The following is a 16910-nucleotide window of genomic DNA, read 5'->3' as shown; positions in this document are numbered from 1 at the left end:
GTGCTTTGAAAAAGGTAGTCAAACTCTCAGAACCACAAAGAATCCTTTGTCTGGAGCCTCTTCACTCGACTGCTGCTGCAAGGTCCTTTCCAGTGCCCCTTCTTTCGTCTGCCTGACTAAGAATCTGGTGACCAGGTCTGCTGCATCGCAGGGGCATTGTGCTGCATCGTCTTCTTCACTCTTCCTAAGGTACTGCAAGACTCTTGGTGCTGGTCTAGAGTTGCTTTGCTGCTCCTGTGTTCCTGATGTGTGGGTTTCGCCCATGCACGCTCGCCCAGGCCTAATGGCCCTCATTCTGAGGTTGGTGCTAGTCATGTCGCTATTAGCGCCATGACTAGCACCAATACCGGTACCGCCACCGACTTGGTGGTATGGGAACTTACCAGTCTATTCCGACCATTACGGGACCGGCAAGTCCCCATTTGAAAAGCAAATCCATTCCCATTTGAGCCCCCATAGGGCTCAATGGGAAGGGGGAAAGCGTCAATAAAGATACTGCAAACTGCGGTACCATTATTGACCCCGCTTTCCCTTTGTGGGTCCCGTCCATAACGCCTGGTAATACCAGGCGTTAAGGGCGGGACCCGCAAAGAGACCTCGGAAAAGGGCGCAAAGGGATTACCGGCACCAGTGTCATTACCGGTGCCCGGTATCCCTTTGCGCCCAGGTCGTAATGACCCCCAATGTCTGTGTGCCTTCAGGGAGCCTTTTCTGAGGTCCCCAAACCTGTTCCCCAAAAAAGAGTGTTACTTGCTACTGAAGACTACCTCTGGAACTTCCGACTTTATACAGCTTGTGGCTTGCTTGTTTGACCATCCTAACTGACCCCAAGACTCTCATAACTAGATAGGGATGGACTACTAAAGCCTAAGGCCTCTGAAATTACTACAAGAATTTACCTGTTTTATGTTGGTTGTGTTCCATTAATTCTTAGCTGAAACAGTTATTACAGAAGTATTTTACTTACCTTTTGAATTGCATACTGCCATTCTCAAAGTACTTGTCAGGTTGACATATCCTTATATACTCTGGGTCAGTTGTTACATACATACATTGGTCAGGTGTTGCATACATTGACGTTGCATACATTGACATATTTTCACATACATTGGGTCAGGTGTGACACATATATAGTATGGAAGAGTTTGGGTGAGTTATGATGGGTTTTTATTTTGAAACAGATAATTTGGCCTTAACCTTAATTGCAGACTATGGAAAATGCCCCAAGCCAAGATGTAAGTTCTCAGCCTAAGTTCTGATTGGCTGGTGATTGTTTATAGAGAGGACAGTGAACATTCTAAACCGCCTTTCATCGTTGTAGCCCAGCTGAGAGGATGTGTGCTAAGCTGCTCCTGCTTAACTTGATCAGGGGCTTCAAGTTTCAAGCGGTCGAGCGGCTTCTTTGAGAAAATAACAGGAATTGAGTTTGGAGTTGTTTGGGACACAGGACAGGAGTGCGAAAATTCCATTTTCCTGAGAGAAGAACTTATTCAAGACTCTTTCAAGAGATAAGTGCCGTTAAATTATTTCAAAGTGGAAGATTACTTTAGTTCTGAACTCGCTTTCTACTAATTTTTTGTAAAAAGGTTAAATTGTGTTTAAAGGTTCAAGAGCGCGAACACGATTTTATGAATGCATAAACTGAAGCGCGAGCGCATGTTTTCATAAGCTACGTGTCTTTTCAAAGCTAGCGCGTGTTCGAGTCGTTAATAAGCTTCAGAGGGTGTGTGTTAGCGCGAGCCTGAACTTTGAGCTACGTGGAACTAACCGCGTGTGCGCAAGAATATTGTTACGTGGATTCTATTGCGCGTGTGCGAGAACATTGCTACGTGAATTAACCGCGCGTGCGCGAGTATATTGCTACGTGGATTCTACTGCACGTGTGCGAGAACATTGCTACGCGAATTAACCGCGTGTGCGCGAGTAAATTGCTACGTGGATTCTACTGCGCGTGTGCGAGAACATTGCTACCTGAAACTAAAGTGCGTGTTTTTTCTACGTGGGACTTTAGCGCGTGTGCGTGTTTTCCGCGTCTTGGATTAGTAGCGCGTGTGCGTGTTTTTTTCGCGACTTGGATTTTAGCGCTTGTGAGTGAATTTTGCCACGTGAATTTTTCATCGCAAGTTTCAAGCTCTTCATTTTTAAAAGACTATCTTTACATAAAAAAAAAAAGAAGAAACTACAAAATTGGTTTTCATTGGAACTTCCTTTACTTCTTAGAAAACTTTAAGACTTTGTTTAAGTAAATAGAAGAATAAGAAGTTACAGGAAAAGACTTCTAATGCATTCAAGGACCTAACAAAGAAGGCAGAATGATCATTGAGTGTCATGGAAACTAGTAAGGAAGTCTATTCAACTAAATCACTTCTCTGGGCATTTTGAAGAGAAGTACCAGGTATGGTCTTTACAACTTTTTAGTAAAGGATATATTATTTTAAGGTCAGTGACTCGATGAGAAATTGAGGTGTTTTTATATGCTTAGGTTTCAACTATAGGTGATGAACCAGCTAGTCGATAGCTTCCAGCCTGGAGTTTGTTAATTTGTGCCTTTCCCCCTTTCCCCTTGAAGTGTGGCAAACTGAGCAGTAATTTGTCCAGAGCTCTGAGTGATACATTTTAGGTGGATTGTCGGGGGTTCAGCAGCTTCCGCAGACGCAAGACCAGAATCTCAGCCTGACAGTACTACAAAAGTGTCTTACTGTGAATATTGCCCTGGTGCTTCTATGTATTATTGAGTGGTATAGTACTTACCTTCTTGAAGAATTTTCTTTGCCTTAGAGCATACATAAAATAAACCATTATTTGTATTATAACTCTGTGTGTCAGTGTTTCTTTGACCTTTGTGTATACTCTAATTTCTTTGTATCTCTCTACAGTCCTTTCTCCCTCCTAGACTAAGCCTGACTGCTCAGCCACTGCTACCAACATACTTGGGTGGTTCAGGCCTATAGTAAGAGTTGGAGCCTTGTGCCCCGCGTGTGAGTCTTCTAAATTCCTACCTTTGGAGAACTTTTGCAAAACAGTCTAACTATTGCTTTTCTGAGCTCTGTGTGGTTCACGCCAGTTTAGAATGAGGCACTGCAGAGTTGTTGGGGGCTAATGGGGGATCTACTTTCTTTGATTATGGTGGCTGGGAAAGGGTTGGTTTGAGTGGAGGGTGTGGTCAGGTTCATTATTATCTTTTCTATTTCACATGCTGAAGTAGGCTTGAAGGCTTTGAACGTAGGTAGACTGATGCTGGGTTGATAAAGGATTGTTCAGGTTGAAATAGTATTTAGTGTTTTCCGGATTTTCTTAATCCGGGTCTAGAAAGCTAGAACTATCTTGTCAGCCCAGTCTTGGGTAGGAGTGGGGAGGCTGTTCAAGGTTTCAGGGTTGGTGATTTGGCTGTATATTTTGAACAATTTTGGTGTTTGGAATTGAGATCTGGTGATAGTGGATTGGTAGAAGCATTTCTTTTTTCTTTTGAGCATCAAGCTACATTCTCTGGAGATGATTTCGAAATTATTTGTTGTCCTTTTCGGATTTGTTTTTTCTCAATGTGCGTTCTGTTTTTCTAAGTGCACGTTTATGGAGGTTTAGGTCAGAGTCAAACCATTGGTTGGATCTTTTTTCTGGTGGTTTGGGTCGATGTGTTATTATGGGAGTGAGGGTGGCAATTGTGGTGGTAATTAGGTCGTAAATGTTAAACCTCTCCAATGTTCTGTGGAGCTGCTCTGGGACTGTATGGAGTTGGAGAGTGATTCATTGTTGAAGATTTTTCTGATGTTTTGCGTGGGTGCTATGTCTTTCATTGATCTGGAGGAAATTGTCTGGGTTGGGTTTAGTTTTGTGTGTGTTAGGACTGGATTTCTATGCTCTAGCCTGGACACATATATAGGAGGCCAACCTAGTCAGTGAACAAGGACAACTCTGGGAGATGTAGCCACACCAATCAAGGTAACATGGAGAGTGGTCAAGGATAAGTGTTAGGAAGGGGTGAACCTGGTCAATGGTCCACAATGAGTCCACAAGGCAAGTAATCAAGGATTGCACTTAGACAAGTAGTTATATAAAAATGACAAGTAAAAATATCACAAACTAATAACAAAATGCATATATACAATGCCAGAAGTAATTGCAATAAAACCACAATACTGAGTTATGGTTCGATTAGCAATGCCAGTCCACAGGATTACAACCCTACCTTTAGAAGTCCAACACTAAATTTACTAGGGCCTTGTGCCCTGAATAGTCACAAAGTTCCAAGTAATTTTGTAAGCTGGGAAAGGGTTAGGGGGAGGGTCATGTGAATGTGAAAACAGTTCAGGTAAGTGTCTATTCCAGTGAATGAAACTGTTTACAGCTTTTGGAGTGCTTGCACGAATAAGCAATGGCAAAGCCAAACTATTGTAACAGTTTAAGTTAGGGAAACGTTTAAAAGGAAGGAGATATGGGTTCGTAAGTCCAACGGTAACTCAACCCCTGTACTCTGGTTTCTCTTGGGACTTGACAGGTCCGCAAAGGGTTGTCAGAGGTCACGTTGGAGTCCCACCACTCCAAGGGTCGAAGGGCCACTTAATGACTTCTGAAGATAACCAGCCAGACAGGGCTCCACCGGGACTGTAGCAAACATTGGTTGCACATTGGTCACAAGGCCTTCTTAGGACGGGTCCATGGTCTTCAGAGCAGGCCAGGATACCTGGCTCCTTGCAGGATTTCTCCAGGATCTGTAGGGCATGGCTGGAGGAAATCTGCTGCTTCTTATCCAAAATCATAGGCGAGACTGAAACTCAGCTCACCCAATGGATGATCTGCCCCTCACACACAACGCCAGCAGTGGTCCAATCAGGACCACTTATGGTGAAACTCATGCATACACTCTCAATTGAGACTAGGCAGTCCAGCCCACTTCCTGGGAACAGACACCTGGCCCCGCAGTGGCCCATGAAAACCAAGTCTTTAAAGGGCAATGTGTTAGCACTCATAAAATCCTTTCCCTGGCCTGGCAGGGCAGGAAGAAGGCCGCAGGACAAGACGGGCAAAACAACAATCAAAAACCTTGCGGCACGGCCAGGTCAGGACACTAGCCACAGTTAGTAGCCAAATGCGGTAAGGCTAAAGAAAAGTATTGCAAAAATAGTCATAATGCAAATGCTGCCAAAAGCTTGTCTTTTAGGCACATCCAAGTAACCAGAAAATACTTTTGCGTGTAGTCTAGGGTCATACAAAGGAAACCCCATTGCACTACACTGAAGTTAACCAAAAAAATAGATAACGTAACAAAAAAAGGCAAACAGTTTCCCAGTACTGACAGGCTTATGGATAAGTCTGTTTTCCCATAACAATGAGCAAAGGTGCAGTGGAGTGAAGTGAAGCTGAAGTGAAGGCTTCACTTCACTGGAAATAGGACAGAGATCACAAAGAAAAGATAAAAGTTTGGCGGTCCATAGAAATGGAGGGGAAAGTTGCTAAAAAAAGAAAACTTTCCCAACAGTGTGCGCGATGGAGGGAGTGTTATGTGACCAGGTGGTAGTGAGGAGGTAATGGTCGGTCCATGCTAGTGCAGTAGTAATGTCCATGGTCTCCATACCAGTAAACCATACCAGCCACAAGGTTTCCAAGAGCTTTGGGTGGCTTGAACGCCTGGATAGAGTGGCATAGATCCAGGTCTGTGCCTTTATGGTCCCGTTTCACCGTCTCAAGCATTTTGTCGATGGCTTTTCCAAACAGTTGATCCCAGTCTGTTTGTTCGGAGATTAGCCTGGGTATCGGGCTTAAACCTTGTCAGTTTAAGCTGGCAGTATATTTATAGTACAGCTGCACCAGCCGCCCTCCTACCTGCTGCTTGTGACGTCCAGGCTATACTTTATTACCGCATTTGATGCTAACTGGCCATCCTTTAGAAGGTAATGCAGTGTGCTTTTACTTTTAAATCCTCAAGGAATTTGTTGAATAACTCCTGCACAGAATCCTACTGGGATAGCTTGCATCTCTACTGACAGTGACAGATGTGTCAGCAATTTGCAAATTGCATGATGGAGGGTTTGCCATCCTCTTCCTAGTTATACAGAGTCTCAAACTTTTCCTTTCTGCTGGAGCCTCAGAGATTGACATTGGGGCTCCACAGAGTTTCTTTCTGTGCAAGTATAATTACTATGGAGTCAATCATTAAACTCATTTGAGGTAAGGCGCAGTGGCGCGTTCTCCTTTGGGGCCGCAGCGCGCATGTTCCGGGAAATGCGCCTTGCTGCATGCTCATGTGTTTGGGGGGCACAGTGGGTGTAGAGGATGGGGTGCATGTGTTGTGGCTGAGGGGAGGGGAATGCTCTTTGCACGGCTTTATCCCGGACTGCTGTGGTACGTTGATCGCATTGTATTGTTTCCATAGCCAGAATTAGATGAAGGAATGCCACGTTTGGGAGTATGCTGCCCAATGCTAATCCCCTGCAGATGCAACAGTTGTTCTTGTCCTGGTTGCACACCCCTGACATGCTGAGTGGTGTGTATTTGACATGTACTTGTACTGTAATAACGAAGACAACTGTATGTCATTACCATCACTGCGTAAAGAAGGTGAGAGTTGTCACTACTGGGTACCTGGGGTTCCACTATAGTCTACACCTTTACTTTGCATGGGTAGGTTTCCTTTCGTGCAGTAACGAAATCAGCTGTGAGAATGTAATAGTGCTGTCATCTAATGTGAACACTGACGAGGCCTATGGTTAAGATATGATTGTGCACCTCTGTCTACTTACCAACTCACAGAGAATTTTCGATTAGGGTTTTTTTTGCAGTAATGCTTACGTTGGAGAGGGTTTGATTCCATTCTCAAAGCGCAATGAGTGATGGCCAACACGTTATATCTGGAGTGCCCAGTTATACAGTACATTTGGATTAACACGGTGGGGGTTGCAGTTTTGTGCCATGGAAGTCACATGGGGGAATGTAGTGTCCAGGAAATACCAGAGATTCTGATTTTTGTGCTTGGCAAGGTGAGTGGCAAGGCCACCGGGAAAATCATGGATTGGTGTGTGAATGCCATGGAAAAGTTTAATGCTGTATCTGGCTTCTAATCTCATTTGGTAGGGTGCAGGGACACAGGTATTTTGCAACTCTCTGTACACTTGCTCACACTTTCTAGTGATGATTCACGCTCAATTGCTCAGCATGCCCGCAGTAGTTGGGATTTGTGATGTTTAAACTGATGGTTGTGACGGTAGGTGGATTAGTGTGATTCGTTGATGGTTATAATAAGAGAATTCAGGTTTTGTCTAGGCATGTGATTGACACATGGTGTGGTATTTAGCGTTTTTGAGTAGGGGATGTTGCATCTATTCAGGAATGCTTTTATTTGTGCTTTCATTTGCTGGAGAGTTGTGGGAATTCGTTTAGACCAAATTGTATTTTCAACTTCATTTGAATTTGACCAAATGTGGTCTGTGACACCCTTTATGGGCTTTCTATAGGCTGACCTAAGGGGGGGGGTACTCCCTTTCGGCGTGTAGCTGGAAGAGATGTTCTGGGTGGTTCAAGCCCAGGAGTGTGTTTTTTTTATTTTATTTCTTTATTTTATTTCTTTACTTGACTATAGGTTTAGGTACTATTGTGTCTTGTGAATTCATTGCAAGGATTGGGAAACGGGATCTAGCAATGTCTTACACTTATCAGAGGAATTTCAGAGTGGTATCTTGGAATGTGAATGGTGCACATTGTGCTGTCAAGAGGAAGGTGATTTTGAGTAAACTAGGGGAGATGGGGGTGGATGTCGCGATGCTTCAGGAGACTCATTTGTTAGATGCGGATATAGATAAGTGGAAAAAGGAGTGGGTTGGTGATGTTTATGGTTCATCGTTCACTACTGGTTCTAGGGGTGTGTGTATTCTTTTTAGGAAGAATCTCCAGATCACTGGGGTGAAGTGTGTGAAGGATGGGGATGGAAGGATAGTGTACGTCACTGCACATATTCAGGATGCTCAGTATTGTTTCTGCAATATATATGCTCCGAATGGGGGTGATGGTAGTTTTTTTGTAGCTTTAACGCAAATGTTGCAGAATGTAAATGCGATTAATGTGATTTTGGGAGGAGACTTCAATGTGGTTTTAGAACCTGGACTTGATAAAAGTGTGAGGGGTGTGGACAATGCCAACGCTCTGAAAAGAACAGCATTAAAGAGACTAATTGATGAATGGAACCTCACAGATGTTTGGAGATTGCAAAACCCTTCTATGAGACAATATACTTTCTTCTCTGCAAGGCATAATGCTTACTCGAGAATTGACCTCCTTATGAACTCTGGCCTATGTACACAATCATTCCAAAGGGGTGACATCGGATCACTACTTGTTTCAGACCATGCTCCAATCTCCATAGACTTGCGATTGACCTTCCCGGTTCCTAGGTCTAACACCTGGCGGATGAATGTCTCCCTCTTGGACGACGATGAAATTGTGGACAAAATTGTTCAAGAGGCGAGATTCTTTATATCTGTGAATTGGACTGGTGAAGTCAGGGTGGAGTTTGTGTGGGAAGCCTTCAAATCATATATGCGAGGATTGTTGATTGGTTTGTCCAGCAAAAAGAAAAAAATGAGAGATGCAGAAGTGAAAAAGCTTACTGTGGACATTCAGGATCTTGAGAGAAATAATATGCAAAACTTTTCAGATGAGACTATAAAAATATTGAAGCAGAAAAAGAGACGATTGGAAGATTTGTATTCTTCGAAGGCTGAGTGGTTGCTTTTTAGAACCAAAAGCAACTACTATGAAAAAGGTGAAAAATGTGATCGACTTATGGACAGTGGCAGATCTGTCAATGCAGTGGAAAGACAGGATGGGGTGGTGACTTTTGATCCTGTGGAGATTAATGCGGCATATCTGTCGTATTATAAATCCCTGTACTCTTCAGAGATCAACTTATCTGAGCGTACAATTGGTCAATTCATTGATGACTGCCATCTGAAGAAAGTGAGTTTGGAATCCTTGGAGTGTATGGAAAGAGATTTGAATGTGGAGGATCTCAGGTTGGCTGCTTATGCGCTGAATTCTGGGAAGTGTCCAGGTCCGGATGGGCTACCAGCTGAACTTTTTAAAATTTTCCCAGAAGAGGTGTTTGCTTTGATGCTAGAGATGCTGCGCGCCTGTTTGAGGAATGGGTGCCTTCCAAGTTCAACAAGACATGCTTGAATCTCCGTTTTTCTGAAGGAGGGACGATCACCAGTGAAAACTGGCAGCTATAGGCCGATCAGTTTATTGAACACGGACAACAAGATTTTCGCCAAGGCGTTAGCTTTGAGGATTGAGAATGCGCTGATGGATATCATAGATGTAAGCCAATTTGGATTTGTAAAAGGCAGACATGTTTCAGAAAATGTGAGAAGATTGTTGCTGACGCTGTATGAAAGCAAAGAACACCATAATGATGTGGTGACGTTGTCCTTGGATGCTGAGAAAGCTTTCGACCGTATTGAATGGACATTTCTTTTAAGTACATTGAAAGGCTTTGGTTTTGGAGATATCATGATCGGATGGATTAGACTGCTGTATTCCCGGCCGACTGCTTGTGTTCGGACTAATGGCATGGACTCGGGCATTTTTGAACTTGGGAGAGGCACGAGGCAAGGCTGTCCACTGTCGCCGATTCTGTTTGTGATCGCCATGGAATTGCTGGATGTGAGGATAAGAGAAGAGGATAGAATTGAGGGCGTACGCTTTGGTGCAGCCTCCCAGAAGTTTGGTTGTATGCGGATGACATGCTGGTGGTGGTTCAGAATGTGGAGAGCTCCATTCCTGTGCTGATGGAGTTGATCGATGTGTTCAACAAGGTTTCTGGATACAAGATCAACTGGACCAAGTCGGAAGCGCTGCCGCATCAACCACTTGCACTGTTTTGAAGATGCAGGGCTTTCCCTTCAAGTGCTGTCCGAATAAGATGAGATACCTTGGGATTTGGCTAACGAATGATGTCTCGAAAATAATGGATGTCAATATTACACATGTGATTCAATCTTTGGAGCTGGACCTGAAGAGATGGAATGCACTTAAATTGAGTCTCTGGGGGAGAGTGAATGCCATCAAAATGACATCAACACCGCAAATCAACTATGTGTTCAGTGTGCTTCCCCTGGACGTGAAGAAGGGCCATTGGCGGAAAATTGAGAGTTTAATCCAGTCTTTTCTCTGGGAGAACAAACAGCCACGCCTCAGCTTGTGGAAATTGCAGCTGCCCCAAGACTGTGGCGGTTTGGGGGTTCCTGACTTTAAGAATTATCATTTGGCCTTTGGAGACAGGCATCTGGTTCCATTTATTGAAGATTCAGAGGATGTTTGGACGCTGGCGGAATCAAGTAGTTCTTCTCCGTTGCCGCCTAGGGCCATACTGTCCACGGTGGATGGATCTGGTTATCGCTCATTTCCGCCGACAAGATTCCTGAGAACTTGTTGGAGGGAACGATGGAAGAAAAGTAAGCGCAAGGTATGTGATAATGATTACATACCTATCTGGTTGAATGCAGGTATTTTGCTGAATGGGAGGCCACTATTGTGGTTGAACTGGCTCCTGAGTGGTGTACTATGGTTGAGTGATCTGATGGAAGACGGCAAATGGATCAGCTATAGAAGACTTGCACAAATTAAAGATCTCAGAGACTGTACAATGGGTGAATACAGAAAATTGAGAGGTTTGCTGCGGAACCAGAGAACTGTTGATGGCGGTGGTTGGCAGTTATGGCTACCTGAATATAAGACATTAGGTAGTATGGCGTCCAAAGTATATAGAAATCTGAGCCAACAGTACACGCCAGCAGAGGGGTTGTTAACTAAGTGGTCTGAGGTCCTGGGCTCTGATATGACAGTGGAGAGGTGGAGGTTTCTTTGTAAAGATGTAACTCTGACATCCATTAATCTTGGAGAACAATGCTGCCAAAACAAAATTCTTAAGAGTGTTTTGGACTCCCCAGAGACTTTATGCGAGAGGGATGATCGACTCAGAGGCCTGTTGGAGGTGTAAGCATGATGTCGGCTCCTTTGAACACGTGATCTGGGACTGTTATGAACTGAGGACATTTTGGAGGAGTGTCACTGAGAAGATTAATGAGGTTCTATTACTGCAAGAGGATTTTGATTATAACATTATCATCTTGGGTGAGGATGATAAAGTGGAAGATCTCACTTATCCACAGAAATGCTGGTTTTTTAGGGCTGCAAATTCTGCGAAAAAAATTGTTTTGAGAAAATGGAAATGTGATGAGAGGCCGACCTGTTCAGAATGGGTGGAGAACTTGAGGCAAGTGGCCAGAATTGAGAAGGTTATCATTCGCAGGAACAAAAAGTTGAAATTGTTTGATGATATGTGGGGTGGGTTTTTGGATGACATGTGATAATAAGTTGGTCTGTTTTGCTTTTTAGATTCTGTGAAGGTTGGGGGTGGTTATGGGGTGTGGATTCTATGCAATGTTTTCTACGATTACAATGCTGATAAGTTTGTTGCTTGTATGTTTTCTATAAAATTCAATAAACGTAATAATAAAAAAAAAAACTCATATGAATAATGGATCTGATGCAGACCAGTAATTTCTTTTCGATACATGCATGATGACAATTACTATTGCTGGAGTCTCCATAGAAACCTGAAGGTGTCTTTACAGATTCCATAAGGGGGACATACTGTGACGCTAGTTTTGGCTCATCTAAAATGTGGTCTATAAAAGTGGTTTTCTTCTGGACCCAGTTGGGGATTAATAGCAAAGGACCCTGCTGCTCTCTTTAGTAAGGCCAAGCAGAAACATTGGTTCTCGGTGGGCGAGTAAGAAAGAGGGGGCGAGGGGGCCATCATCATCCAGAGAAGGCACTGGGAGTTTGTGGATCTTCATAGTAAACAGCCCAATCTGTAGGGGTATTTCCTGCTTGACCTACGTGTTTCAGTTGGTGTGGTGGATACCCCTGTTGAGACATACCCTATTTTCTGTTTTTCCTTTCATCTTGCTCTTTCATAAGTATACCTACATTTGCTAATGTCTGCACAAAAACGAGCTCTTGCCACAAACACATCTCCTACTGCTTGTGTGTGTCACAAATAGTTGCCTGACCTCCTTCCTGTTCATATTTCTCTTCTTGCTCTTCTTCTATGACTTCCAATGATCCGTTTGCCTAGAATGCAGGGCTGTCTGTATGGTGTTTGAAGCTGCACCATATTCTAGTGCCATTTTCTGAGGCTTTAATAGTATCTAGCACTGGTGTAATCAACACCCCTGATGTTGCCTCAGCCCCCCAGCCCATCCTTCTAGCCATTGATTATTTTCCAGGATCTGATTTTTGGACTGACTGTTCTGTTTTTGAGTATCATGGTCCAATCTTTCAGTGCCATGTTTTCACGTTTCTTTTTTGGGCATCTGTTGCCTTGTCGCAGTGTCTAGTTTTGCATCTTTCTAAGCTATGTTTCTGGCTGCATGTTTAGACTTCTGACTCTCTACATCGTTATGCTTGAAGCCAGGCGTAGCCTTGAGAGTTTCTGAGCTGGATGCTTCGACACCATGTTTGAACGGTTGTTGGGGGTGTTCTTTCCTATGTGCGCTATGCGTCTTTTTTGCCTTTGTAACTAATGAGTGTGCTGTTAAAGGAGATTATTTGAAGTATAGTGAATCTCCCTCCCTCTTCTTGGGTACTTGGTGACCGCAGAGCTTCTCAGCTGCAAATGTTTGCAGCTTTTTAGACACGGTAGCAGACTTAGCCTGTTTAGACATTCGCAATATCCCGGTCTCTTGATTGCTTCTGCCCCAAAGCAGTGGTTTCCTTGCAGCATTTGTGGCTAGTGAGTTCACCCTCTGGCGAGCTCTCCGGAGACGAGGGCTGGCTGAGAAAGAGCCTTTTACAGCTCTGTGTTTTGGAGTTGGGGCGGGGGCGCAACTCTGTTTACTCAGGGTCCAATTGTGCACTCCCCCCCCCCCTCAACATCCTACACCACTTTGGTTGCCATGATGTGCTGAATGTTCGGCCACTGTGGCATAACCTGCCCAGCACTGGATCTTATATGTTTTGAGGGTCTTGGCCTTTAGTTTCTTACATAAAAGGCACAAGATTCCTCTTTATGACATCTACGGAGACTCTTGCCCGAACGATTGGTATTGTGACGAATCTAGCAACATCGTCACTGATTCCCTGTATGGAAGCTTCTCTTACACAGCCAGGGAAAGGCAGAAGCTACCAGACTCTGACCTTTGGGGTGGCCATCTGCGGGAGGACCACATAGGGGAGGTCAAACTCCAGGAAGACAGAAAAATACTGAATCTGAATAATCATTCAGCTGTAATTTTTAATGACACCCATGTACCTTTGCAGCATTCCTGTATGGCTTATTGTGATGTAGAATTCATGGGTGGGTTCTTGTGTTCAAGATCATTATTTACTCCTCCACCCCATAATATCCTACTGAGACGAGGAAGAGGGATGATTAATGAGAATGAGCAGAAGCGGTAAGCCAACGCTCTGTTCTAGCCTTTGGAAAATGCGAACCAGTGCTGGGACATTCAAAAGAGGAGGAGGGGGAGAGAGAGAGAGACTTGTTCTGATGTTGGTATGGACAATGGAGGCGAGGAGACTGCAGGACGCAGTATGGAGGTAGACGAGAACGGCGTGCAGAGAAACCGAGCCGAAAGAAGTTTGCTACATTATTGCCATGGGCAGCCGTTGTCACTAAAAACAGAGGAATGCAAAGCGGGAATCAAGCAGCTAACGGGACGCACTTTGAGTTGGCAGGCGAGAGAGAGCAAAGATGACAGTGAGATACAAAGCCGCTAGTGAAGACCAGTAAGCCGAGTTGAACGGGACACATGGGCGCTTCAGGGCAAATGCTATGTACCGTTGACAGCATAAGCCTAATTAAAGGAATTGGAATGGTTAATATGAATATTGTTAAGCAAGGGTCGGGGTGAGATAAGATGTTCATCTTTATGATACATCTTCCTGACCTGTGTCAACCCCAGAACCTTTTGCTTGGACATGGTAATTATTTAACCAGGTGAATGGGAATCTTTCCCCCCCTCTCAGCTAGTCTTCTACTATTTTTATGGGTGATCTTTTTATATCTCTCCATAGCGTGTGATTGGAGTTATAGGGCCTCGTTACAAGTTGGGGGGTATTCCGGCGGTAAATCTGAATGAAAGAAGGTGTTAGCCTATTGAAGTAGCTGTATAAAGCTAAGAGTTATTTTTCTTGTGTGTCAGATTCCTCAGTAAAGCAGTCACCACAACAAAGGTAGACCACCAGAACCAAGCGGACAAAGTAGCATGGCAAAGAAAGCTCACGCAGGAGTCTGAAGGCCAGACCTGTGGTGGGAGCAAGAAACAAGATACAGGAAGACCTCTCTTCACAGTTCAGAGTAGCAGCAGTGATGTTCCAGGGCCACAAGTCGATCTGTAGAGTGCCAAGCCCCAGTTCAGAATGGCGCCCACTAGCGACCCAATTAAGGATCAGTTGTACCCACTGTTCTAAGGGGGGAAAGGCACAGTCAATGGGTTTTACTGGTTGCAGGAGGCACAGCATGGTACACCTGTGTATGGCTTGAGCAATGCTAGTTTGCGTTCGTGGCAATGCTCCAGAACACCTTCAGCAAACTTCTCATCTTCAGATTTGGTCCCAGTGGATGACCCCCAGAACAGCTGCCGGGCTCTTATCCAAAATCCAGGCTGGGGGTTAGCCAAGCACCGACCAATGGAAAGAATATGCACCATTCAAACAGGTAAGGGCTGTCAATCATGAACAACCACAATCCCCACATCTTCCCAGCAAAAAAACACTTCCTGGCAAGGATGTGTATTGGGGCCATAAAGTCCTAACCAGTTCAGTCACACAAAAGGCACTTTCCAAGGAGTCCACTCTGGCCCCTGCTTAAGTGCAGGCCCTTATATGGAGTTACAAATATGATGGCCAAATGACAAGAGTTAAACCACAAGAAGCCGCCATTTTCAGTACACGGTTCTCGAAATGGCAGTATGTATTTTGTAGAAACTATGGTGTACGGTAGTGCACAAGACAAAGATGAAAAAAGTTTTCAATTCCAACAGCCTGTCCTAGGCACACCATAAAGGCATCGAAAATGTTGCCAGACAAAAGGGGGGAAAAGGGATACAAAGTACCCCTGCAACACTCCACTGTGAGGTGGTGTGCGCTACAGAAAAACATGACTTGAGGGAAACAACACCCCTGCACAGGTAGCCTCAAGTGTTCACCAGTCCCCCAAAAAAAAGAATATTAGCTGAGCAGATAGATGCAGTCAAAAAAGGCTTTACTTACCTCAAAATTCAGTTAAGGCTCCTCAACATAGGCAAATATGCCATGAGTTCCATTGTAATAATATGGTGGAAAAATGCACACACAAAAATTCCCCCAACAGTTACGGTCCACCAAAGCACTCTGCTACATGTTAGAATAACCTCGTACAGCCCTGTGTGGAGTCCTCTGGTTGGTGGCAATCTATAATGTAATTATATAGATTTAGTGGAGCACAGCCTCTAGAACCATGGGGATGGCACGATGGAACCCCCTTCAAAATCCAGTACCAAGCCTAATCGCTATTCATTGTCCCTATATGAGAGCATGTGGGATACCAATGTTGCCATGTATGGTCATGCTTGCTGCCAGCTAGGAGATTGAAGGCTACATTGACCAAAAATGGTTGGTTGAGTGAATCTGTGTCTGGAGTCCTGCCTGACCACAAGAGAGAAATCCAGGAGTAAGCCTGTGAAAGTTTGATTGTGGCAGCCTCCAGTGAGTGGGTGCCAGCAACAGTTCAAAAGCATGCACACTTCTGAATGAAAGCAGTGTTATGAACTCAACTTCTGAATTCCCTATTAAAGCGGAGAGTGTGAATCAGTATTTCGTCAAACAATGGAACATAAGCATGGGGACAGGTTTCGTTGAGAAGATGACATCAAAATAAAGAACCACACAGAGATGGTCCTGTCTGCATCTTTCCAAACCCGATGTGAGCTGGTGGCTCTACCAGTGTCTGCACATGCACAAGTCCTCAACCAACCTCCCACCACCTTTCGGCACTGCCTCCCTTTGCCCCAGCAGGCAGTCAGGTCACAAGCCTCAAGGGCTCTGTTCTTAGCAAAAGCCTTGTTACATGTCCCTGCATGTAAACGACACAAAGACAGGAATACTGGACAATCGGACCATCGGTATCAGACAGAGCCAGAGGCCTGTTATGAAAAGCAATGGACAACCAGAGAACTAGAAATGAACCGTTAGTGTTCTGATAGCTATCGTCCTATTAGAAATGTAACCGAAATTCAGGCAGCACTTTCTAGTAACCAGTAACTCAACATCTGTGCCCCTGTCAAGCTACACTACTCCACAGCACTGCCCGTTCATGTCTGCTCCAATCAAGTACCTTCTCCAGTGGGTCTTCCGCAGAGCAGCTGGTCTGAAGATAACTTTCATCTCCATGGAACAGTCTCTGCACTACCAGAAACCAGGAACCACCAATCTTAGCTATACAAAAAGCATCTACTATGAGCAGGCCGCTGTGTCAAAGGAAAGTATGACTGGCTCTGCCACAGCCCTATGTAGCGCAAGTCTTACTGGTATCTCACTCTTCAAAGTCCTAAAACCCTCACATAAGCATTGCATTAGAATGCAGTCTACCAATATCCCACAAAACCAAGACACATTTGATTGGTACAAAGTATTACACACGTGGTTATAGTGGTATAACCACAGTCTAGTGGCACAAGAACCAACACTCCCCCCTCTATGCAAGCAGGGATATGAGAGCGCAATTTGGTCCCTAAGATCAAGTTCAATATCATAGAAGATGGTTTCAATTCATAGTGACTAACCCATTCTGATTGGAACACTCCCTACGCCCATTGAAAATACTCCAAAAGCCATGTCAATGCTACCCGGCATGTCTTTTGCAAAAGGTGGGCCAG

At 44.4% G+C, this 16910-nt stretch overlaps 1 protein-coding gene across 4 annotated transcripts in view; it reads right to left on the bottom strand.

Annotated features, from left to right (window-relative positions):
• The window catches only part of MIB2 (MIB E3 ubiquitin protein ligase 2), a 725636-nt gene that overhangs the window by 363109 nt on the left and 345617 nt on the right, over positions 1–16910 (bottom strand). The window lies entirely within an intron of this gene.

The sequence above is a fragment of the Ambystoma mexicanum genome, chromosome 8, assembly GCF_040938575.1.
Source record: "Ambystoma mexicanum isolate Mex_15411 chromosome 8, UKY_AmexF1_1, whole genome shotgun sequence".
NCBI lineage: Eukaryota > Metazoa > Chordata > Amphibia > Caudata > Ambystomatidae > Ambystoma > Ambystoma mexicanum.
The sequence above is the reverse complement of the archived record's forward strand: the minus strand, read 5'-3'. Positions and strand labels throughout refer to the sequence as shown.